The sequence below is a fragment of the Talpa europaea genome, assembly GCF_964194135.1.
Source record: "Talpa europaea genome assembly, chromosome: 13".
In the NCBI taxonomy this organism is placed as follows: Eukaryota; Metazoa; Chordata; class Mammalia; order Eulipotyphla; family Talpidae; genus Talpa; species Talpa europaea.
In genome coordinates this window covers 261,436-284,633 of record NC_140080.1, presented here as the reverse complement: position 1 = coordinate 284,633, position 23,198 = coordinate 261,436, and the positions used below count along the sequence as shown (strand labels likewise).

The 23,198-nt window shown below is 56.0% G+C and overlaps 1 protein-coding gene across 1 annotated transcript in view; it reads right to left on the bottom strand.

Moving 5' to 3' along the window:
• TSPAN5 (tetraspanin 5) overlaps positions 1–23,198 on the bottom strand; it is a gene marked incomplete at both ends in the record, with an annotated part of 99,470 nt that overhangs the window by 32,970 nt on the left and 43,302 nt on the right. The gene's annotated exons all lie outside the window — the stretch shown is intronic.

Below are 23,198 nucleotides of genomic sequence, written 5' to 3'. Positions count from 1 at the left end.
AGCAACATGGATGGCGCTGGAAGGGATCATGCTCAGCGAAATAAGCCAGAAAGAAAAAGAAAAATACCGGATGGTCTCACTCATAGCAGGAATTTAGAAAACTAAATAAGGGACCAGGAAAAATTATATGAGGACTATAACCAAGATGAACATGCATACATTGTGCAAAAATGAAAAATGATATAAAAAATATACAAAATAAAATTAAAATGCTCAAAAAAAAAAAAAACCCACGTGTACAAATGCCAGCCAGCCCACGACAACTGCTCATTCTCACTTGCCGTCAGGGAAACGCAAACCACAATGAGGTACGTGCTCACACGTATGAGAATGGCCTGTCTCAAAAGTAACAGAAACAAGTGTGGGAAATGCTGGCAACCACGTGGACAGAAGGAACCCTTGCCCGCTGTTGGTGGGATGGAGACTGTGCAGTCTCAGTGTGGCACGGTACAGAGGTTTCCCAAAATGCCAAACCTGCCACATGACCCGGCAACCCACTCCAAGCTGTCCACCTGAGGGACACGAAACACTGACTCAAGGGACATGTGCACCCTGTGTTCACTGGGCACCAGCTACAACAGCCAAGGTTTGGAAACAAAGTGCCCAAAGACAGGCGAGTGGATCAAGAAGATGTGGCACAGGGCCTCCCTGGTGGCACAAGGGGTTAAGCACAGCACTATGAAGCCATCTGCAGCCTCAGCAGCACGAGTTCCATCCACAGCCAGCCAGGGAGCTACCCACAGGGCGCAGCAGGCCTCTCGACTCACCTGCTGCTCCCCTCAGCAGTGTGTTTCAGTGGATCCGCCTGTTCTGCTCCCCACTCTGTCTCTGGTGAATCCTCTCACCCCCCCACACCTCTGGCCTGTACCCCAGCTCTTGTATGCATAAATTAATAAACATTGAAGAAGAAGAAGAAGAAGAAGAAGAAGAAGAAGAAGAAGAAGAAGAAGAAGAAGAAGAAGAAGAAGAAGAAGAAGCAGCAGCAGCAGCAGAAGCAGCAGCTATGGCACATAGACACAATGGAATACTACTCAGCCATGAAGAGGGACGGACTCTTGCCATTGCAACAACATGGATGGGCCTGGAAGGGACGATGTTTAGCCAAATAAGTCAGAAGGAGAAAAGCAACCCCGAATGGCCTCACTCCTATGTGGAATATAGAGAAAGAAAACAAAGGAACAGACAAAACTGAACCAGAACAAGCTAGAAATCTGACTGAGGACAGTGCGGAAGGAGCGACAGGGCAGAGGGACTGCACGGAGACTGGGTGTCTTGGTGGTGGGGGCAGGGACACACATCTGAGCAGGTGTGAGTACACCCGTGCTGTAAACCCATATTACTTCAATAAAATATATGATTAAAAAAAATAAAGAGCATGTCAGTGTGCAAAGCTGCACTCCAAAATTGATGTACATGAAAAGTGTGTGACGTGGACAACGGCGCTGCTGCCTGTGAGGCGGGGCCAGGAGCTGGCACTTCCAGGCCGGGGTCACCAGGGACAAGGGGGGGGGTCTCCCTAAGACCCCCGTCAGGACCAGCGGGACCCAGAGACGCTGCCTGGACTCGTGTGTGCGGAGAACCCCAGCATGCTGCAGTGGGGAGGCGCCCGAGGGCCGCCGGGTCCCCCCTCAGTGCACAGTTTCACAGTGTGTGGGGGGCGGGGGAGGCAATGACGTGAGTTGGAGGACAGGGGGGCGGCTGGGTCCCCAGGAGAGGCCAGCAGGAGGAGGTGAAGGGCGGGTGGAAGGCTGGGCTTGGGCGCTGTGCCAGCGGAGGCTTTGGGGAGGGGTGGGGATGTGGGGGGGGCAGGGGTGTATGGGGGGCACTGTGCTGGGGGGGCTGCGGGGTGGAGGCGCTGTACTGGGGCACTTTCCACTTTAGCTGGTTCTCACTGGGCTCCCTCTGCTGGGAGACACACATTTCCCCCCCATTTTACCGTGTCTGAAACTGGGATGCCATAAATGGCAGGTGTCTCCTTGGCTGCACCTCGGCGCTGGCCGCCTGCGAATGGGGCTGCTGTCCAGGGCCCCGCAAAGGTCCCAGGGGTCAGGCCAGGGGTGGCTCGCCCTGGGGAACAAGAGGGCGCAGCCACCTCCGAGCCCCCTTCCAAGCCCGAGCGAGGGAGGGCGCAGGGGAAGGGCCAGGAGGCTGTCGGAGGGGCTGGCGGCCAGGGGTCGCTCCACATGGGGGCTCCGCGAGGGGGCGGGGGGGTCAAGGGGAGCCACGGCCGGCAGCGAGGGAACGCGCAGCCCCAGCCAGGCCTTCATTTGGTGACGGTCACGTCCCTTCTGCCCACGTTCGCGCTCCGAGGTGTGAAAGCGTTTGGCGAGAGTCCGGGTTCGGGGTTGCAGAGGGAAGCCGCGGCCGGGCCCCTGCCCTCCCTGCCCGGAGCTGGGGCACCCGTGGGCACCGGGGGGCACAAGCTGCAGCTGCTGTGGCTCGGCGCTTGCTACGGCTCCCAGGCCACGGCTCCGCAGGGCCTCGTGGCAGGTTCGCGCGGGCCCCGCAGACCCAGACGTGGGGCTCCTCGCCCACCGCAGAGACGCCCGCAGAGGCGGCTTCCTCGGGGCGCTCCCTGCGCGCGGCATGGAGCTCAGGCGTGGGGGAGCCGCGTGGCCAGCGGGCCTGGCCGGCGAGGAAGGGGCTTCTCGCTGCCCGTGTCTCTGCATCCCGCCAGGGCGGCGCGGAGCGCTTGGGCAGGAGCTGACGGGAAGGCCGGGCCTGACTTCAGGGGGACCCGAAGCCCATCCGAGCAGGCGGCGCAGGCGGCCTCACGCGCATGCCTTCCCCCTCGCTTCCCCAGCGTGGCCGCCCGCTCTCCCTCGGCCCATGTGTTTTGTTTTAAAAGCCAGGTGTTCCAGCTCCAAATAATTAAACAGACAAGAGCCAAAAACTTGCGGCCGTGGCCGGGGCGCGAGGGACGCGGCGTTCCCTGCCCCCAGCCGATGGGCCTCCTGAACCCCGGGGAGCGGGGAGGCTCGTCAGCGCTCGCCCCTCCGCCGCAGACACGAGCGGGCTCTTGTCCCCGCCTGTCAACAGCCCCAGCCGGTCTCCCCCCCAAACATGTGAAACACGCTCGATGCTCTCCCGCGAGCAGCGTGACCGCCAGGATGCGCCGGCGCCAAGTCCCCCAGCTGCCCACCCAGCTGCCGCGCCCCGGGAACTGGCGAAACTGCCCGAAGCAGCGGCTGCGGCTCCGGCTCCGGGGCTCCTGCCGTGCACTTAGCCCAAACTTAGCTACGCCAGCAAGTGTGACAAATACACCAGATTTTAAAGACTTAGTAGGAATAAAGAGAACATAAAATACGTCCTTAGCAGCTGTCTTACGATGGGCTGCGTGTTGAAATAATTCGGATAGGCTGGGTTAAACAAGACATGATTAAAATTAACGTCGCTGATTTCATCTTCCCTTTTACACAGCGACAGGGCGTGGAGGTGACAGGCTGACCTGCATTCCACTCCCCTGCACAGCACCCCACAGCCGTCCATGCCGCAGACACCATCACCCCTATTTTACCCAAGAGGAAGCATGGCCGGGAAACTAAGTCCTTGTCCCAAGTCACACAGCACGCGAGCTGCCGGGAGACCCGACCGTCGGCGCACACTCAGCTGCCACCGCAGTTTTCCAACGCGCACAATGGTTTCCAGACAACCCAGAGACAAGTTGGAATCATGCTGAATCTCTTGTCCTAAGTGAAAATCGTTCCTCTAATTTCCAGGGAACCAAGTCTTCCTAGAGTGACAAGGCCAGAGAGTGACGCCTGCCAGCTGCAGACAGAGCCTCCGGCCCTCAGCACCCCCGGGAGATACCGGGAGGCCGGGAGGCCCGAGGCCGGGAGGGTGGCAAGGCTGAGGGGTGTCTTGGCAGCAGGGACGCGGCGTCCGTAGATGGAACTGTCTGGCTCCAGGAGCTTCGTCCTTGCCGAGCCTCAACGCCCGGCAACGCCCCTGCTCCGTTCTAACCGGCACAGGCCAGACGCGTCACCGCGCCAGCCGCCCCTCGACACTGCCACGTTCCAGGCGCTGCTTTGTGCCCGGAGGCCTCTCCCCTTGTGGTAGATGGAGTCAGAAAACAGATGGAGGCGCTGCCCCGGCGAGCTTAGAGATGAATAGAAGAGACATATTAGAATCAAGTTGCCCTTGTCGGTGCTATAAAGGGGAAGAAAGACGGAGACAGACGCACGGGGAGAACGGGGGTGGGGGGTGGGGGGGGGGACTGAGCCTGCCCTTTCGGTCATGCAGCCCAGGCCTGATGTTTTGGAGAAGCAGGTGGAATTGAGATGATTTAGAAAAAAACTGACCTTCCTGTGATGGTGGCCGGTGAGGGGCAGGGGCAGGCGAGGGAGGCGCTGGCGGCAGGCCTGGTCTGGCTCCTGCACCTGGAGACTGGACCTCGAAGCCCGTCCCTCGTCCTGCCCGCCTGAGAGAGGCGGCCAGTCCCTCACCGCCTGCGACCCTGGTGTCTCTGAGACCCGCCTGTCTCTGCGGGCAGGCGCTGCTCTCCGAATTCGCTCTGAAGCGCAGTTCCCTCGCACACCTTAACAAAGCGAGCGGCCTCAACGCCGCCACACACGCTGCCCGCTGCGCCGAGGCATGAAAAGCAGTCCTGAGCAGGAGTGGCCGAAGGTCACGGCGACTCCGAGGTCACCCACTGAATCTCCTTTGCTGAGCAAAACAACAGTTACGTCAAAGGCATCTGAACGGCCTCAAAATAACAACACAGCAAGGCGAACATGACAGGGAGGAATGAAAATCAGGCCAACCTCCTCGTCCAGCCGCTAGTGTGAAAACCTCATCCCACCTGGCGAGGGAAGGAGCTGTCACCCTTCCGTCACTCTGCTGTCGCCTTAAGGAAAAAGCTGAGGCTCCCCCCGAGTCATCTGAGCACCTGAGCACACTCTGAAGTCACCTGGGCCGGGATGGGGAGGGTGCCCAGAGACACCCGGGGAGTGGGGGTGCAGCGCAGGCACCACAGCCACACTCGCGCCCTCCAAGCAGGGGCTTCGTTGGGGGAGGGAGCCTCCGGGGGCCATGGGAAGCCCTGTTCAAGGCTGCCGCTGGGTCCCTGGGTCCCGGGGTGGTCGGAACAGGACGCCCCACCCGGGCCAGTCCTTTTGGGAGAAGGTGGGGTAGAAGTGACGGCCACCACTGACTGGAGTGGCTTCTCAATCCACGCCCGCCTTTCTGAGTGGGGGCCCCTGCAGCATTGTGGGCCGGAGCCCCCTACTCCAGTGGACAAGCAACTCGAAAGAGCCTTCCACCCAAATCCAGGCTGCGCCCCGGTCTCTCCTCCCAAGAAGTGGGTGTCGGACATGGGGGCCCCTGAAGCGGAGAGTCTGGGGTGCTGTGGAGCCAGCAGGCGGATGGAGAGCACGAACACCCTCCGGCCCCTGACCGGCCCCGGCCCCCAGCCTGGATCTGGTCTCCTCACCACGGGCGGCGGCGGATGTAAAAGGCGACTCGGAGTCCGTGTGCGGACGGTGAGATGCGTGGGGGGAGCCACACGAAGGTGCAGCCCAGCTCCAAGGGCATCTCGTCTTTATGTAGAATTAGACGGAAAATAAGAAAGATCAAGGAAGCCAGCAGACAGACGGGGAACACACTGATGAGCCTCCTCCTCGACCCCGTTTCTGCACTGACAGGCACAGAGCAGGCAGAGCGAGGACTCATCAGGCCAAGACACAGAGTCGCTGAGGCTCCCGGCGACCCCGCTCCCACAGGGCCTCACTCCCTGTGTCCTGCGCATGCAGCGCCTCCCGCCCTGTCCCGGCTCAACTTTGGGGGCTCTCGCCCACAGGTGTCCGGGAGAAGGGACAGACGCGCCGCTCCCCGCCTTCTCACCTCGGAGGGGCAGGAACAGCGGCCACGAAGCGCTGGTGCCCGAAGGGGCCTCGCCCGCAGCAGGCGCTCCTAAGCACACGCTCGCGCATGACTCAAAGGTGAAAGGTTCTGCTCAGAAAGGGATCATCCACAAGACCAGAAGGCAACTGACTGAGTGGGAGAAAATGTTTGCACGTCTCATGTGACAAGGGGTTAACATAACAGGGAACGTGGGGCGCTCAAGAAACCACCAGCGCTCCCATCGCTGAAGTGGGGGGAGCTCCAGGGACACTATTCCAAAGAAGAAACACGGAGGAGCAACACGTCAAGAAAAGGTGTTCAATGACACTCATCGCCGGGGAAAGGCAGCTCAGGCCACAAACCCATCTCACGCCCGTGAAAAGGGCGATTATCCAAAGGATGAGGAAAAACAAGGGCCGGCTGTGTGGAAAGGGAGCCTCCTGCTGCGTGGGTGGGAGCAGAAGCGGGGCCGCCGCCTGGGACCAGGCGTGGAGGCGCCTCGAGGCCACCACGGCTGTCACATGGCCCGGCAGTTCCACTCCGGGTATTTATCGAAAGAAAATGAAAACATTAACTGGAGAAGGTATTTGCACCCCAGTGTTCTCTGCGGCATTATTTACAATCATCAAGACACGGAAACTACCTAAGAGCCCGGAGAGGGACGAAAAAGCATTCCATACAAACACACACGCACACACACTCTGGAATGTTCCGCAGCCATAAAACAACAGTGAAATCCTGCCGTCCGAGACAACACGATAGACCTGGACAGCAGCATCAGGAGAAATGAGTCAGACCAAGAAAGGCAAAGACTGTCTGGTCTCACCCACATGTGCAATCTAAGAAAACTAAGAAAAAAGATCAAACTCACAGATCCAGAAAAGGGGGGGGGGTACTGCAGGGGGGCGGGCAGGGGGCGGGAGCCAGGCCTGGGACGTGAAGTGCAGGGACCACCGTGAGCAGAGGCAGGATACGCTCTGAACACCTGGAAGTTCTGAGAGTAAATCTTTAAAGTCCTTTTCACAAGAAAAAAAGCTTTGGCCACCGTGGTGACAGATGTTAACGAGACTGATGGTGGTAACCCCAGAGGAGTGTAATCAAACACTGCGCTGGGCGGGTGTGCAGACGGGTGGCGTTGGCTGTCAGTCACACCTCGATCAAAGTGAACAGAAACAGCCTCTTCTGTAAGTGCAACATGGGCTCACTTTTCAGGTAACGAAAGGCATTATCACTTCTGTGCATTTTTTTCAATTAATCGTGTAGATTTTTACCGACAGCAATAGACCGTGGGAAAAAAGATTTTCAAAGAGGATTCTAAATTTCCCTTGTTTTCCTGGTGCGACAAACAGCTTTTTATTCTCAATATAAGATTTCACTCAAAGCTCTTTAACCAGGGAAAGCAAACCACTGACAGCACATACGAGGTTCACATGAATTTATGGAGGTAGCAAAATGCTTATGAAGAACAAGCTGGCCGGAAGCCCGCGGTGTGCCCTTGGGCCTTGGCCAGCAGGGAAGTTTCAAGCAGATTAGTGAATGAGGGACCCTGGTGATTAATGAGTGCTCGTGTGGACTCTATGAGATGGGTTTCCAGCCAGGACCACAAAACAAGCCGCCTGGTTTTAACTTCCTCTTCCAAAGCTGACTTCCATGTGAACGCAACTTTGTCCAGCTCTTGCAATACTGCTGGAAGGTTTGTCTCTAAATGTGTTTCAGGACAAACCTTGCTCCCTCCGACACCCGTTTAAGCGCCGGGGCAGGCAGCTGGCTGGGCTAAACAAGAAAGGGTAGCTGCAAATTCTCTGGACACCAAATTAAACTGAACTGACATCGTAAGTTCCTAAAAAAAAGGTTGATGCTATGGGCCTCCCCGGTGGCGCAGCGGTTGAGCGCTGGGTTGCGAAGCTGCCCGCAGCCTCTGTGGCCCCGGTTCGATCCCCGCTGCTCCCCGGCCACCGGAGGAGGGTCCCACATGGCGCGCAGACCTCTCCTGCCGCCCGCTGCTCCCCTCAGCAGTGTCCTTCGGTCCTTCTGCCTGCTCTGCTCCCCGCTCTGGCTCTGGTGAATTCTCTCACCCTCCCGCGCTTCTGACTGTACCCAGTGCTTGTATAAATAATAAATAAATGAATAAATAAATCTTTAAAAAAAAAGTTTGATGCTACAAGGAGAAAAATCTTCCTGTGTATGAACAGATTTACTAGAAAAACCTAAATGACGCTCTAAAAAGAGAGCCGTTGGGCCTCCCTGGTGGTGCAAGGGGTTAAGCACTGCACCATGGAGCTGTCCGCAGCCTCTGCAGCACGAGTTCAATCCGTGGCCAGGGAGGAATCCACATGGCGTGGCAGACCTCTCCTGGCCCGCCCACTGCTCCCCTCAGCCGTGGATTTCAGTAGAACTGCCTGTTCTGCTCCCCACTCTGTCTCTGGTGAATCCTCTCACCCTCCTACGCCTCTGGCCTGTACCCCAGTGCTTGTATAAGTAAATAAATATTTTAAAAATATCTTAATAAAAATAAATAAATAAATAAATAAATAAATACTTTTTAAAAATAACATAAAAAGAGAGCCGTTATCAGAACCAGGCCTCCGCGACTCTCACCAGACCTTGTTCTGCAGGTACCAGCACGCTGTTTCTTTATACTCTGTATCTTGGATGTGAAGTGATTTGCTTCCGGGATATGGTTTCCCAGACGTCTCTGGCCGGTGTTCTGCTCCTTGACGTCCTGTCTCGTCTGTCAGAGGCTGCGTGGCCAGTTCTCTGTGTCCACTGCCATTTCAGTCAAGCCTCTTAAATTAGGTTTTAAAGCAAAATAAGTAACTTTCCTAAATTAAATTGGTTCCTTTAAACAAGGCCGACCCCTGGGTAGCTCATGTGTGTGAGCACCGAGCGGGCCCTGCAGATGTGTCATCTCACCGTCCAGCAGGATCTCCAAATGCAGACGCAGTGGTAGCCTCGACGTGAATATTCTATTCTTACTTTTTTCCCAAGTACATTTTCATGTAGAAGGAAGGCTCCACGTGAATAATAAATGAAACAGGACATAAACAGTCGCGCACGCGGGCTCTCTAGAGCAGGCTGCTTCACGCCTGGACACATGCCTGTGAAAGTCTCGGCTGGAAACCACAGCCTCAGACTGAGATCGCGTCTTTGACATGCCTCGGAGGTGCGGGGGGCGCGGCGCCGGCCGTGCTCGTTCGGAGAGGAGCCTGCTGGGTCTTGCTCCGGCCGATGGAAGGAGCTCCAAGCCCCCGCGGGAACCTCCCTTAGGAGCTGGCGCCCCGGCCCCACACTGTGAGCGCTTCAGAGACCCGAGGCGGCCAGCAGACGAGACCGGCCCTCTCGGCAGCATGCTGCCAGGGCCCCGGCTCCCAGCCTCTCCGCTGAACGGATTTCACGGCTTCTGAAGCCAGCACAGAGGTGGGGGAGCATCGCGAGAGCTCTGGGGGCGAAGCAGGCAGGGCCATGACCCGAGGCCCAGGCCCCGATGGACCCCATCTCCTCACTGAGGTCCGTCACAGACCGGCAACCGCATAAAGCCTCTTGCTGCGAACGCCAGGCGGTTGGGGGGGGGGGGGGTAATGGTCTGAGAAGGTCTCCGCCTCCAGGACAGGGGACTGCACGGGGGTGGACTTCAGGAAACGAAGACGGGCCTTCTACTCGGTCCCCCAGCTGCAGGTTGGAAGACCTGCTGGCATCTGCCTGGTGGGTCAAGCTCTTCCTCACGGCCGCGGAGTGCGCAGCCCCGGCCGGCCGGGTGCAGACCTCACGCGGGCTCAGCGTCTCCACTGTGGGCAGAAAGGGCGCGGGGCGTTCTGCCTTTTGCCTTTTTCATCTGTAGTTTTACTGACGCCTCCTGTGCTTCCTGTCTCAGACACACGACCTCGCTTGATTGTGACACCCGCCCCAGCGAGGTATTATCTCCATCACCGAGGGGAAGTGAGAAGCAGATTATATAACCAGGCCGAGCGTGAAGCCAGGTCTTTTCACTCCAGAGCCCAGTGTCTGAAGAGAAGGAACACTATGACCTGAGAGCACCGGACCTGGGGCGGCTGACACTCTGCGGCCCTTCCTCGGTGCCCAGTGCACGCGCTCACTGTAAGGTGGCGGCAGGGACTCCACACAGAGGCCCGTGGCGAGCTCCCACCCAGCCGCCTCCCTGCACCCCCACCCAGGGCCTCCTCCCTGCACCTCCATGCAGCGAGAGGCTGGCAGGCCGCCCAGGTTGATCCATTATCCCGTGGTTCCCGCAGACAGCATCAGGGGGCCTTCTCCCGCGCTCTGAGCTGGACTCCGGCTGACAGCAGGACAGAAGGGCTGAGCAAGCCCCGAGACCTTCATGCTGGAGGCACCGGGGCATCCAGCCCTGCAGCCCAGCTTCCGCAGGAGCAACAGGGAAGCCTCGTGGCTGGCTGGGTCACCCGCATCAGGGTCACCAGCAGAGGAGCCGCCCCGAGGCCACAGCTCAGCTTTGGAAGGGACAGGATGGGGGGCCGGGGGGGCTGCTGCCATAAAGTCGCCCTGCTTTCAAAACAAGCGATGACTTTGGACACTTCCCCCTTTGGGCCAACAGAGCAGGAGTGGTTCTCGCGGCCGTGACGCCTGCCACCTGCCCTCGGCCACCAGCGGTCTTGGCTGGGGAGGCCGCACACTATGCCAGGGGCCTGGGGGACAGGGAGACCGCTCAGCTGACAGAGGTGGGGCCTGGCCATTTCCGACATCTCACGCTCTGCCTGGACGGCTGGGCGACTCGGTCACAGGTTCCAGCTTCAAGCCGCTCGGGAACGTTCGTCCTGCCTCCCCCTGCAGTCGCTACGTAATGCCGCCGTTCAGCCACGCGCGCTGTTATTGAATGCGCGACAAAGGAATTCCTTCAAAATTAATATTTCATGTTTACACTTCGCATCAGCTTATGCTGAAATATTTATCAACATATCCTGCGACTGCTGTGTAGGAATTTATTCAAATGTATGTATTCCATTTGCTGTTTGTTCCGTGCCTACATTTACTGACGCATTTTCTTTGACGATATGGACTATAAAAGAATTCATTTGAATTTATTTGATGTCGCAGTTTGCGTTTGCATTACCGTCACTCACCAAAGTGCCGCCCCGTGTGTGCTGTGCTGACAGCTCGGCGGGTGGCGGGCGAGGCTGGCGGTGGAGGTGCTGTGTTGCCGCCCAAGTCGGGGTGTCCTGTGCTCCATATGACTTAATGGGGGGGGGCAGAGGGCTGCAGAAAACGAGTGTCCGTGCGGACATTAAGATTTCCTACAGGCGCTCAGAATACTGCCGCTGCCTAAACAGAACTCTTTCTCCCAAAAACTTAAGTCATTTTCAGTACATTTAAGATTAAAGCACTGACGTTTTTATCTCACATAATTGCAAAAATTGGAATGTATCTTATAAATCTCTGCTTCTTATGCTGCATCTGAACAGCAGCGCAAGAGGTTCAAAGTCTCCTGGGTTCAGCCTGCACCGAGCCCGTCAGCTCCTGCCAGCTCAAAGGCAGGGGCCTCAGCTCCACAACTGTACACGCCCCCAGAGCCTTTCTGGCTCTTGGGCCTCCAGTGCCTCTCCCCACCCTGACAGAATCTGCATGGCCCACACCCTCCCTGCAGCCGGCTCACCCCTTGAGCAGCCTTCCAGATTTAACAGCTGTCACCTAAGGTGACAGATACAAGGTGACAGATTTAAAATGAGGAATGACCTGTGGAGTGGTCACTTCACTCCATGCCCCTAGAGTCAGTCAGCAAAACAATGGTCTTCATTTCATGAAAGGCCCACACTTTCAGCATTTTATTTGCTAAGTATCTATGTTAAGGACTTTTTTTTTTTTAATATTTATTTATTTATACAAGCACTGGGCACAGTCAGAAGCGCGGGAGGGTGAGAGAATTCACCAGAGCCAGAGCGGGGAGCAGAGCAGGCAGAAGGACCGAAGGACACTGCTGAGGGGAGCAGCAGGCGGCAGGAGAGGTCTGCGCGCCATGGGGGACCCTCCTCCGGTGGCCGGGGAGCAGCCGGGGATCGAACGGGCGCTGCAGAGGCTGCGGGCAGCTTCGCAACCCAGCGCTCAACCGCGGCGCCACCGGGGAGGCCCCTGTTAAGGACTTTTTGGTGAACATCTTCAAATGGACCAGTAAGCAAAGCACTGCCAGGTGACACCTGTGCTACAAAGCATCTGATCTACTTTCTGGAAGGATTATTGTAAATTAAGTAAAAGCTAAAACACAAAGATACCATTTTTCAGGGCCAACTTAAATCTCCCAGAGGGGAAAAAACAGAGCCTACGGCTAAAATGTTAAAATACATCTTAAAGGAAGTGAAAAAATACTTTAAGACTGAAAATCATGACCCGGGGGTGGCATTACAGAAAATTAGAACACAAAGAACTTCAGGCCTTTCTCAACTTGTGCTCTGAGATCATCTTATCTCCATGATGGAAAGGAATTGAGCTTTTAAAAGACAAGATAAGGGCCTCCCCTGGTGGTGCAGCGGTTGAGCGCTGGGCTGCGAAGCTGCCCGCAGCCTTGCAGCGCCAGTTCGATCCCCGGCCACTGGCGAGGATCCCACATGGCGCGCAGATCTCTCCTGCCGCCCGCTGCTCCCCTCAGCAGTGTATTTCGTCAGTCTGCCTGTTCTGTTCTGTTCTCCGCTCTGGCTCTGGTGGATTCTCTCACCCCCCCCCCCCACCGCTTCTGACTGTACCCAGTGCTTGTATAAATAAATAAATAATCTTAAAAAAAAATAAAAATAAAAGACAAGATATGCTACAGGGGCCACCCTGGTGGCGCAGGGGTTAAGTCTCAGCACTATGAAGCTATCACCAGCCACTGGGGCCTGAGTTTGATCCCCGGCCAGGGAGCTGCCCACAGGGCGCAGCAGACCCCTCCTGTCTCCCCGCTGCTCCCCTCAGCAGTGTGTTTCAGTGGATCCGCCTGTTCTGCTCCCCGCTCTGTCTCTGGTGAGTCCTCTTGTTAGGGGGAAAAGGCTGTCCCAAAGCAAATTCCACACAGGCTTTGTGGACTCCACCCCCACCCCAGGTCAAAGCCAAAGACACTGGGAACTCCAAATCCCATCTCCACCAAAGGGAAGGTGGCTGGGACCTGAGGGTGGGGTTAAGCCGCCAGGTGGATACAAAAGGCAGACACGTGGGCTTTGGGGGGCTCTCCATTTTGGGCTCTTGGCCAGCGCGGAGCGTCCGGCCAGCTCTGGGAGTGACTTTGGGTTTCCAGGTCGTCGGATCGGGTAGGACGCATGAAAGACTTTATTTCCCTATTTTCTCCCTGAGTTGTACATTTTCCTTATTTCCTTTCCTCTTGTAAATAAACCTTTTATTAACCCTTTTGTGTGTGTCTGTAGTAGAGTATTCATAAGTCCCTTTAAAGCGCGCGGGTGAGGACCCACAGCCAGGAACCCGTTTAATATCGGGGTTGCTCTATAACACTCTCACCCCCTGCCTGTACCCCAGCTCTTGTACGCATAAATAAATTAAAAAATAAATCTTTAAAAATATATATATAATGCTATAGATTGAAAAACTAAAACCCTTTTTCAAAACGTCGTAAAAATGGATTCACACCATAAATAAACACTGACACGCCGTTACTCAAAGACCCCCGAAGTGGTGCGGGGGGCATCTCTGTGACTTCAGGCAGATATTCCCCAGGGCACCACGTCTGAGGGTGCAGCTAACCACGCATCAGGGGGCACAAGACTACAGCAACCCCCAGACTGAGCGAGCGTGTCCCCATGAGCACCACAGTGGGGGTCACGAGCTCCGGGTGGGGCCACGCTGCAGTTCAGTGCTGGTTCCGTGAGTGACGAGTTCTTGGGGCCGAAGAGCTTTTCTCCTTATGACTTTAATTCCATCTTATACTTGACCCTTCCAAAGAAAGCCCGTCCTTGCATCACAAAGAGAAACATCTCGCCCCGACTCCTCCCAAGGATGTGAGGTCTCTGGTCATGGAGCTGCCTGTCCCCCAGGGTACCGGGGGCCCCGTGCGCAACAATCTCTGAGGCTCACGGCGCAGAAAAACTGAACCCTCATCCTGAGCACAGAGCTATTTAACATGACGACATCATCTTGAATTTATTTTCAGCTTAAATTTGGTTAAATTCCCCTGTAGGTTTTTATATAAGTATCCAAATATAATGAGGCAACACTCCACTGCCCCAGGAAATACCCAGTTAACACGCCCCAGTTCTGAACGAGAAGGAAAGTCTCTGCTTGGAGCTCAGGACAGACCCAGAAATATCGTGAGCAGGAGCCCTCTGAAAGGACAAGTCTTGCTCTCTGAAAAAAGGGGTTTTGGAAAACAAGTATGTGTCCCCAATACTCCACGTCTACCAGGGAACCCAGACACATGCTTAGTGAGGGCAGGGCCAGGACGTGGCACATCGTGAAACCCCACGAAAGAAACCCCGTGCGCGGCCGACGGCGACCTGGACGCTTAGGAAAGGGAAACTAGGGGTTTCCCCAAAGCAAGATCCTGGAATCTGTGCCACCTATGGGGAGGAACGTAGGGGTGAGCTGTGGCCCCAGAAATGCCTCCGGAAGGGATGGGGTATTCACTTTCTGAACTGGGTCCTGGGTACCCCGGGAGCTCTCGCTGTGCAAACCATCAGGTCTCCCTGATGGTTGAGTCTCAGCACTGTCACCACTGCGGCCTGAGTTCAATCCCTGGCCAGGGAGCTGACCCACAGGGCACAGCAGACCTCTCCTCTCTCACCCGCTGCTCCCCTCAGCAGTGCATTTCAGTGGATCCACCTGTTCTGCTCCCCACTCTGTCTCTGGTGAGTCCTCCAATTCCCCCACCTCTGGCCTGCACCCCAGTTCTTGTATGCATAAATAGATAAATCTTAAAAAAAAAAAAAAGCTGCAGACACAGTAGTGCACAGCCCTGCCAGATGCCAACACCCTCAGCCCTGGGGCTGCTCCCGGGGCCACTTCAAAAAGATCGGGCTCTCTCCCCCAGCTCTTGTTTAACAAACCTGTCCTGATTCATCTGCCTCCTTGTTTAATCAATATGAATAAAATAGGATAAAAAAGAAATTGATGAGTGGAGTTCACAGGAGACCGCTACATGTGTAAATTATTACCGATCCCTGATTTAAGGCCTTTTTTAAACTACTGTTAGATACTGATGTCGCCTAAATTATTTTAATAACCACTAGTTGAAAATGGTGCGAAACATAGTAAGTGGCCTCCCAAAGCTCTTCTGTTTGCCAAACCTGTGCCCGCAGGCCCGCGGCACGCCTTGGCCCTTGATCTGGAAACAGACGGCTCTCTAGCCCGGGCTGGATAATCACCGTTGATAGAAAGCAGAACTTTGAGTGACCCACTTCTACGCTTACAGGAAGCCAATCAGCAGCTTCAGTTATTTCTCCCTCCGTGTTAATGAGGGGACAGGCTGTGCTGAGCTGTTTTCAGGTCCCCGTCCTGGCATGTCGCTTTCCTGAAGAATTTCCACCAACATGCGATCCTTGCAAACACAGCACGCCCTTAAAATTAATTTTAGTCTTTTTCCAATCCAAAATATTTTAAGGTGGATAAAGCAATTTCGGAGGGTCTCGAAGAGGCAGTGTTAACACGTCCTGCCGCGTTTGGGGAGACAGGGCTGTAAGCAGAGAACTAACACGGAGGCAACCGATGCTAACACAGGCTGTGGCCGTGCTGAGAGGTGGGGCCGGCCTGAGCGTCTGCCCATTCGCTCCTCCCGGCCTCCCTGCAGTCGGGGTAGCCAGGACCTGTCTCAGCTAGAGGAATTCAGAGACCCGGGGTGTGCCACCGAGGCAGGCCTGCAGAACGGGGTACCTATTCCTGTGAGCTCTCGCCACCCCACCCACCCCCCAACCAGCAGTGTTGGGGGCCTGGTCTGAGCCAATGGGCGTGAGGCCTGAGCACTCCTGACTATGGCGAGAGCTCCTTGAGGGCAGGGCCAGGCCTCTGCGGCTCTCTTGACCTGGCTCACCTCCTGGTGAATGGGAGGTGCTCGGTATTTATCGACTAAATCCCAACACAGCAACGAGTTGAGTTGAAAGGTCAGCTCGTGACAGGACACCGAGCGTGGGGCGAGGACTGGAAAGGATGGGGCGGTTGTAGGGATGACGGTTCTTACAGAGGAAAGAAGGGGCTTCCGCCAAGGGAAGAAAACGCGTGACACCTGAGATCCCTTTCGCGCCCAGGCTCCGGGCCTTCATCTCAGCAGGGTGTTTTAAGGGCCCAGGGCATGTCAGGCGCTGCTGACGGTGCTGGGCACAAACACCGCCAAGGGCTGACGGAGATGCCATGGCTGCTGGCGTAAGGCACCGCCCAGGGCGGGAGGCAGCTCCGCAGGGCAGTGACCTCGCAGCCCAGCCCTGAGACCCTGCTTCTGCCGCAGGGACATCTGACACTGTCTGGGGACCTCTGAGAGTGTCCCAGCACGGCCGGGGGTAGTCAGAGGAGGGTGCTTTGGCCTCCAGGGACACGGCTCAGCACCCTACAGTGCACGGGGCTCCCCACCACCAAGAACGGGCCAAATCACCATCGGACTCCAGGTTCCCCACAGCTGTGAGAGACGAAAGCTTCTTGGGGCTTCAGGCCTACAGGTATTGCCAAGACAAAAATCAAACGGGGGCCTCCCCGGTGGCGCAGCGGTTGAGCGCTGGGTTGCGAAGCTGCCCGCGGCCTCTGCGGCGCCGGTTCGATCCCCGGCTGCTCCCCGGCCACCGGAGGAGGGTCCCACATGGCGCGCAGACCTCTCCTGCCGCCCGCTGCTCCCCTCAGCAGTGTCCTTCGGTCCTTCTGCCTGCTCTGCTCCCTGCTCTGGCTCTGGGGAATTCTCTCACCCTCCCGCGCTTCTGACTGTACCCAGTGCTTGGATAAACAAAACAAACAAACAAACAAAGAAAGAAAGAAAGAAAACATGCCTCTATAAAAAAAAAAAAAAATCAAACGGAAGAAATGGACAGTTTTACTTGTTTCCCTCCTCCTGTCACTGCCTTCCTGCCAGGCTCCTGAGGCAAACGAGAAAGCCACTTAAAAGCATTAGAAATCAAAAAGATATACACTGAGGGCTTTTGATGAAGCAAGTTCTATAATTCCTATCAAGTTCTTGCAGAATGTATTAAATTTCTTCCCAAAACAAAAATCCTTGGAAACAATAAATAACCCTGCCTTTATAAAATTCCACGCCCGTTCTCCAGAAGTTCCATAAATAATAAAAATAGCCACAGTCTCTTATTGCAACCCAAATGGAAACGCTTCTTAATCACTGCGCTGCACCGTGAGAAACGCATGCTGGGGGCTCATTTAGATTAAGGAAAGGAGCGAAGAGAACAAAATCGCAGCGGAAGCTAAAAATAGGTGATCTAAGTTCCCCTCAGCGCGTCCTTTCATCCCGTCCCTAATTACGGCTTCCCACGCCAACCTCAAGAGCCGCTCATGTGTTTTCAAGCTTTCAGCGAGAGGAGAGAGGCTCACACGTCCCGAGGAGGCATCTGCCCGCGTGACACGAAGATGGACGGCGTTGCTGATTTTTAAGGTTTTGTTTCAATTTCCCGTGTAACTGAGAAAGAGCCACAGCTTTTCTTTCGCAAACCGTGGGCAATCGCGTTTCCGGCCGAGTGGCCCGAGGGACGGGCCGGCCCCCCCAGGCAGCGCCCTGGCCTGCCGCGGGCTTTGTTCTGTCCGGAGCGATGGGGCAAAGTCCCCGCGGGCGTGCGAGCCACTGAATGGATTTTCATGGCACATACATCACTTCCCACCACCTGCCACTGACAAACCCGCCTCTCGGGAGCCTCGGGCCAGGAGGCAGGGGCCGGCACCTGCGCCGGGAGAGAAAGGGCGAGTTTCCTTCTGACACAGAGCCTTGCTCCTCTCGCACCGCGACACTTTTTATCGAAATCACGGGAACATCCAATTCCCACAGGCCAATCTTAAAACACACTCGAGCCTGCCTCCTTGCACCGTCGAGCGCTCTCCCGGTTGGACGGCATATTTGTCTGACCTTTTCTCAATAAATCTCGATGTAGATCAGAATTCCTGTTCCTAGGATTGTGCCTGAGAACTTTCGAACAACTTTCCACCCCATTCTTTGGGATGGGGGGAAACAGACATTCAGGAGACTCCAGATTTACTGAGGAAAAGTTCCCCATTATCCATGGATTTCCTGCATTCACATAAGCTGACTGAACCAAAATTGTTGAAAAGAACTTTAGTGGGGTCTCCCTGGTGGCACAGGGGTTAAAGACAGCGCTATCAAGCTATCGGCAGCCACTGCAGAGTTTGATCCCCGGCCAGGGAGCTACCCACATGGCACGGCAGACCCCTCCTGTCTCCTCACTGCTCCCCTCAGCAGTGGATTTCAGTGGATCTGCCTGCTCTGCTCCCCACTCTGCCTCTGGGGACTCCTCTCATTCCCCACCCTGCGCCTCTGGCCTGCACCCTAGCTCTTGTATGCATAAATAAATAAATCTTTTAAAAAAAGGAAAAGAAAAAAGGAAAGAACTTCACTGAACGAGCACCCAGACATCACGCCCCAGGGCCCGTGTCAGCAATCTCCAGGAGAGGAAAGGCGCCCGCGCCTGCAGGTGCATGTGGGAGAGGCTCCTCCGCGGCCCTCATCACAGCAGCGAGGCCCAGGGCCGTGGGAGTCAGTGGCAGCTGCCTGCGGCCGCCTGCTGCCATGTCCCTGCTGGACTCAGACATGCAGGTGCGCCGCGGGGAGGACCCACAAGAGCAGCACGTCTGAGAGCCGTGCTGTGCCCACGCGCTCCAGGCACAGAACCGCGAAGGGCTTTAGCGGCAGCTTAGACAAAAAGCCACATGAACGATTTAGGAGCTGCAAGGACGTGAGGGGAAGGTTCTGGGTGGCACTGGGAAGAGGGTCCGCCAGGAGCGTCTGGGGCCTGCGAGGAAAGGCGGGCGCGTGGGGGCAGCCTCCGCTGCCTGGGTCAGGGGAATGGTGAGAAACGGTCTCCTGTTCTCTGGTGCTGTGATTTCCAGCGCTCACGAGCCAGTGTGTTTAGAAATGCATCGTCCTATTATCTGCTGTGTTTTAAATTCCAAGTCATCAGATATCGGACTTTTCTTTTTTTTTCTTTTCTTTTTTTTTTAAGAACTGGGGTACAGGCCAGAGGTGTGGGGAGTTGAGAGGATTCACCAGAGACAGAGCCGGGAACAGAACAGGCAGACTGACGAAATCCACTGCTGAGGGGAGCAGCAAGCGAGACAGGAGAGGTCTGCGCACCATGTGGGTAGCTCCCTGGCTGGGGATTGAACTTGTGCTGCAGAGGCTGCGGACAGCTTCATAGTGCTGCATCTCAACCCTAATGCCACCAGGGAGGCTCCAGACTTTTCAATGCAGTCACTCGGCTAGTTCTAAACTAGGTAACAACGAACACATTGAAGTCATCATTTGAAAGAGGAAAAACTGTCATTCGATGCCATCCTGATGAGTGACAGCAAGAACGTCTGATGCCAGGGCTGTTCTCACCACCCGCCGACAGCTAAATCATCTCATAAGTAGAAGCCAGAAAAATGTCCTGGATTTTAGTTTGGTTTGTTTCATTTTTTAAGCAAAATATGCATTAAAATCATCCCAGGCTGTGCCTGTGGCTTAGAGCTGAATGTCAGGGCCTCCCTGGTGGTGCAAGTTTGAGCGCAGCACTATGAAGGTACCTGCAGCCTCTGCAGCGTGAGTTCGATCCCGGCCAGGGACCAACCCCCATGGCGCAGCAGGCCTCTCCTGACTCACCACTGCTCCCCTCAGCAGTGGATTTCAGTCAATCTGCTTGTTCTGCTCCCCGCTCTGTCTCTGGTGAATCCTCTCACCCCCTACCCCTCTGGCCTGTGCCCCAGCTCTTGTGTGCGTAAATAAATAAATGAATCTTTTTTCAAAAAAAGCTGAATGGCAGGACACACGGCGCAGGTGACAACTCAAGAACCTGGACTCTCAGGTGAGGGCCCCTGCAGCAGGAGCCAGGGCTGACCAGCTGACTTCCCAGGGCCTCCCCCGACTACGCTGGCACAGGGTCTGCAGAGCCCTGAGTATTTATTTATACTCACAAAACTGGCCACATCATTGAAAAAAGGCCAAGAATTTCCTGCGTGGCTAACGATTCCATCTGGCCTGGGAAAGCTCCTGTTGAAGTGAACCGACTGGTGTGAACAAGAGGAATTTTCACCCCGCAGACCCCCCGTCTCGTGTATCCCTATGTACTGTCACCAGAATAACCCGCCTCTCAGCCCTTGAAAGGCTCAGCACGCCGCATGTCATCTTCAGTCGCACTTGCTCTTTCTAAACTCACCCGCGGTCACTGCTGAGCCAGGCTGGCCTCGTAGATCAGCAATGGCCTTACAGGCCGGCTCTGCTCTGCACCCAGCGTCCGCCTGTGAGCAGCGTACAGACCGACAGGGTCGGCGGCTGCCCCGGGGCCGCGTGCATTCTCCCAGAGGTGTTTCAGACCAGGTCTCCTAGCCGGCATTCCCAGTCCAGCTGGCCGTGTTCATCGTTAGCACGAGCTGAGGTGGTTCGCCCATCGGAGACTCCCACTTGAGAGACACAATTCACAGGCACCACGGGAGGCTACGGACACAGGGACAGAGGCGGCAGCTGCCCTGCTCCACCTCGCGCTCAGCCTGGCCCCATCCTTTCTGGCATGGAAGGCCACTCCCAGCCAGGTGCTCTGCAGGGGCTTCGCGAGGACCTCACCACACCTCATCCGTCACCGGACTCGAGTTACTGCTAGGTCGCTCTGCCCAGCAGTCCTGCTTGCCATCCACTTAGAAAAATCTTTGCCCATTTTCCAACGCATTAAAGTCTGTCTACATAAAGAAGAGACTCATGAAGATTAAGAGCGAGCTAGGTGAAGAGAGAGGAGCCAGAACGTTCCAGAGCAGAGGAGTTCTGGTGGGGATGACCAGATGATGAGAGCCGAGAAGGACAAACAGAGCGGACGCAGGGGCCTGAGTGCCCAGTGGGGACGGACAGACGAAGACCAGCAAGGAGCCAGACTGGACAGTCCTTCAGTCTCCCGTCAACGAGCTTCCGGGGACACAAAAACTTCCACCACGTGGTGGCGGATTGAAAAAACAAACAAGGTACAACCACCTAGGAAAAGGTGTTGGTACACATATATAAATCATCAGAAAACAGAAACTATAAGGACATTCAACATCCATAAAAACCCTTAGAATGTTCCAAGAGACTTGCCAACCAGAATCCTTAAATTTCCCCCATGAAACTCCAAGGACCCTCATCATGTGGCTTCTCCCAGCCCAGAGATCCTTCCAGGACAAAGGCACCCATTCCCCTCAGGCCTGCCCCGACAAGCAGTATGTGACATGACATCCACACAACAGGATCCACAAAAGGAAATTCTTTTTAAGATTTATTTTATGCTATTTATGCCTACAAGAGCTGGGGTGCAGGCCAGAGGTGTGGGGGTGAGAGGATCCCCCAGAGACAGAGTGGGGAGCAGAACAGATAGATCCACTGAAACCCACTGCTGAGGGGAGCAGCAGGGAGGTCTGCTGCGCCATTCAGGTAGCTCCCTGGCCAGGTATGGAACTTGGGCTGCGGTGGCTGGAGGCAGCTCGACAGTGCTGAGACTCAAGCCCCGCGCCGCCAGGCAAAAACCTTTTTAACCTGCGCTGCAGCCGTAGGTCAGTTTATCTGAGCCTGTTCCGCACCCACGGGTGTCGCCAGCCCTGGGAGGTGCTGGGATGAAGAGGCAAAGCACAAAGGAGCAGGAGCGCCCAGGAGAAGGAAGGCCCCAAGGTCACCTGGAGCGGACTCAGGTCACGTCCACCCGTCGCTGACCAGCCACGGCAGTGCTGGCCACGCACTTGGACCCGGTTCCCGCGGCAGGAGACACGGAAAGGATGACAAAGTCAGTGATGGTGGAGAGACCAGCGAGGCGGGAGCGCGAGGCCTCGGCGCGACGCCTGCCCACGGCCAACGGGACAAATATTAGCTCTGTTCAGCGGACAGTTGGCCAGCGCCGGGCTCAGGGCACCCGAGAGACTCGGGAGCACCAATTACCCCTTTTGGGGAACTCACACCAGAGCATGAGGTGCAGTCACGGCCTGTTCTGTGTCGTTTATAGATCCTGGCGGGTTCATCAGGAGATGAAATTTATCTTAAGAAAGAAACGCAAACAGCGCCGCAGAGTTAACCTGCCAGGAAGAGCCGTGCGCCTGGGGGCTGCCGCGGGCTCTGGGGAGACGGAGAGGCAGGAGCCAGAAAGTCGTCACCCCTACGCCCGCAGAAGCAGCCCCCGGAAGGAGGGACCATGTCCCCCGAACACGCACGCACAGAGAGAACAGCCCAGAACCAGGTTCAGTTCATCTAGTCAAAGATGAACTCCCCTCTCCGCTCCTCCCCAGCACTGGGCCCTGGACCGCCTGGCCTCCTGTCCGCCTGTCCTCCTGTCCGCCTGTCCTCCTGTCCGCCTGGCCTCCTGGCCTCCTGCCCACAGCATCTCCGCCACTCAGCACGTGCCGCGGGCTTGGGGCAGATGCAGTCACGGGCCCTGTGCTTCTTGAAAGCTGAGAACAAGTTTTCCTTTGATTTAGAAAATCTACACCTACTTGACTCGAGACTTGGAAACTCTGAGAAATAATGCGCAGCCACGTGGAGCGGGGGGCCCGGGGGATGAGGCAGCAACATTCGCATGGGGTGAGGGGAGAGGAGGAGAAGGAGCCAGCCAGACCATCCCTCAGCCACCAGGTCACCCCCACATGTCCCCCCGCGTCTAGAGTAAGGGGCTGCCCCCACCCCACCATGGGAGAAACCCCAGGTGCAGGCTCTCAGGGACCCCTTCCTCACAGATGGGGCCAACTCCAGCCACGCCCCAACTCAGAAGCCCCCATGAGACACTTCCTGGGCATGACCCCACACACCAGCTGAAGCTTCTAGGGCACGAGAGCTGACGTGACCTGTGAGCAGGTTGTCCTGTGTCCACGATACAGAAGTAAGATCCCTGTGGGGGTGTCACAAAGGTTCAGTGGGCCGCTGTCCCCCCAGGAAGCGGCTGAAGCAGGGCAGCCCCCAGGAGGGCTTCATTCTGGGCCCAGTGCTGCAGGCTGCCTCTCAGGTAAGAAAAAACAACTTTGGTTTCAATTATTTTGTGAAATTTTATGTGAGAATTCACAGGAAGGTTTTCACATATCAGATGCCTAAGAAAGCTTTTATTTATTTATTTATTTATTTAATTATTTATTTATTTATTTATACAAGCACTGGGTACAGTCAGAAGCGCGGGAGGGTGAGAGAATTCACCAGAGCCAGAGCGGGGAGCAGAGCAGGCAGAAGGACCGAAGGACACTGCTGAGGGGAGCAGCGGGCGGCAGGAGAGGTCTGCGCGCCA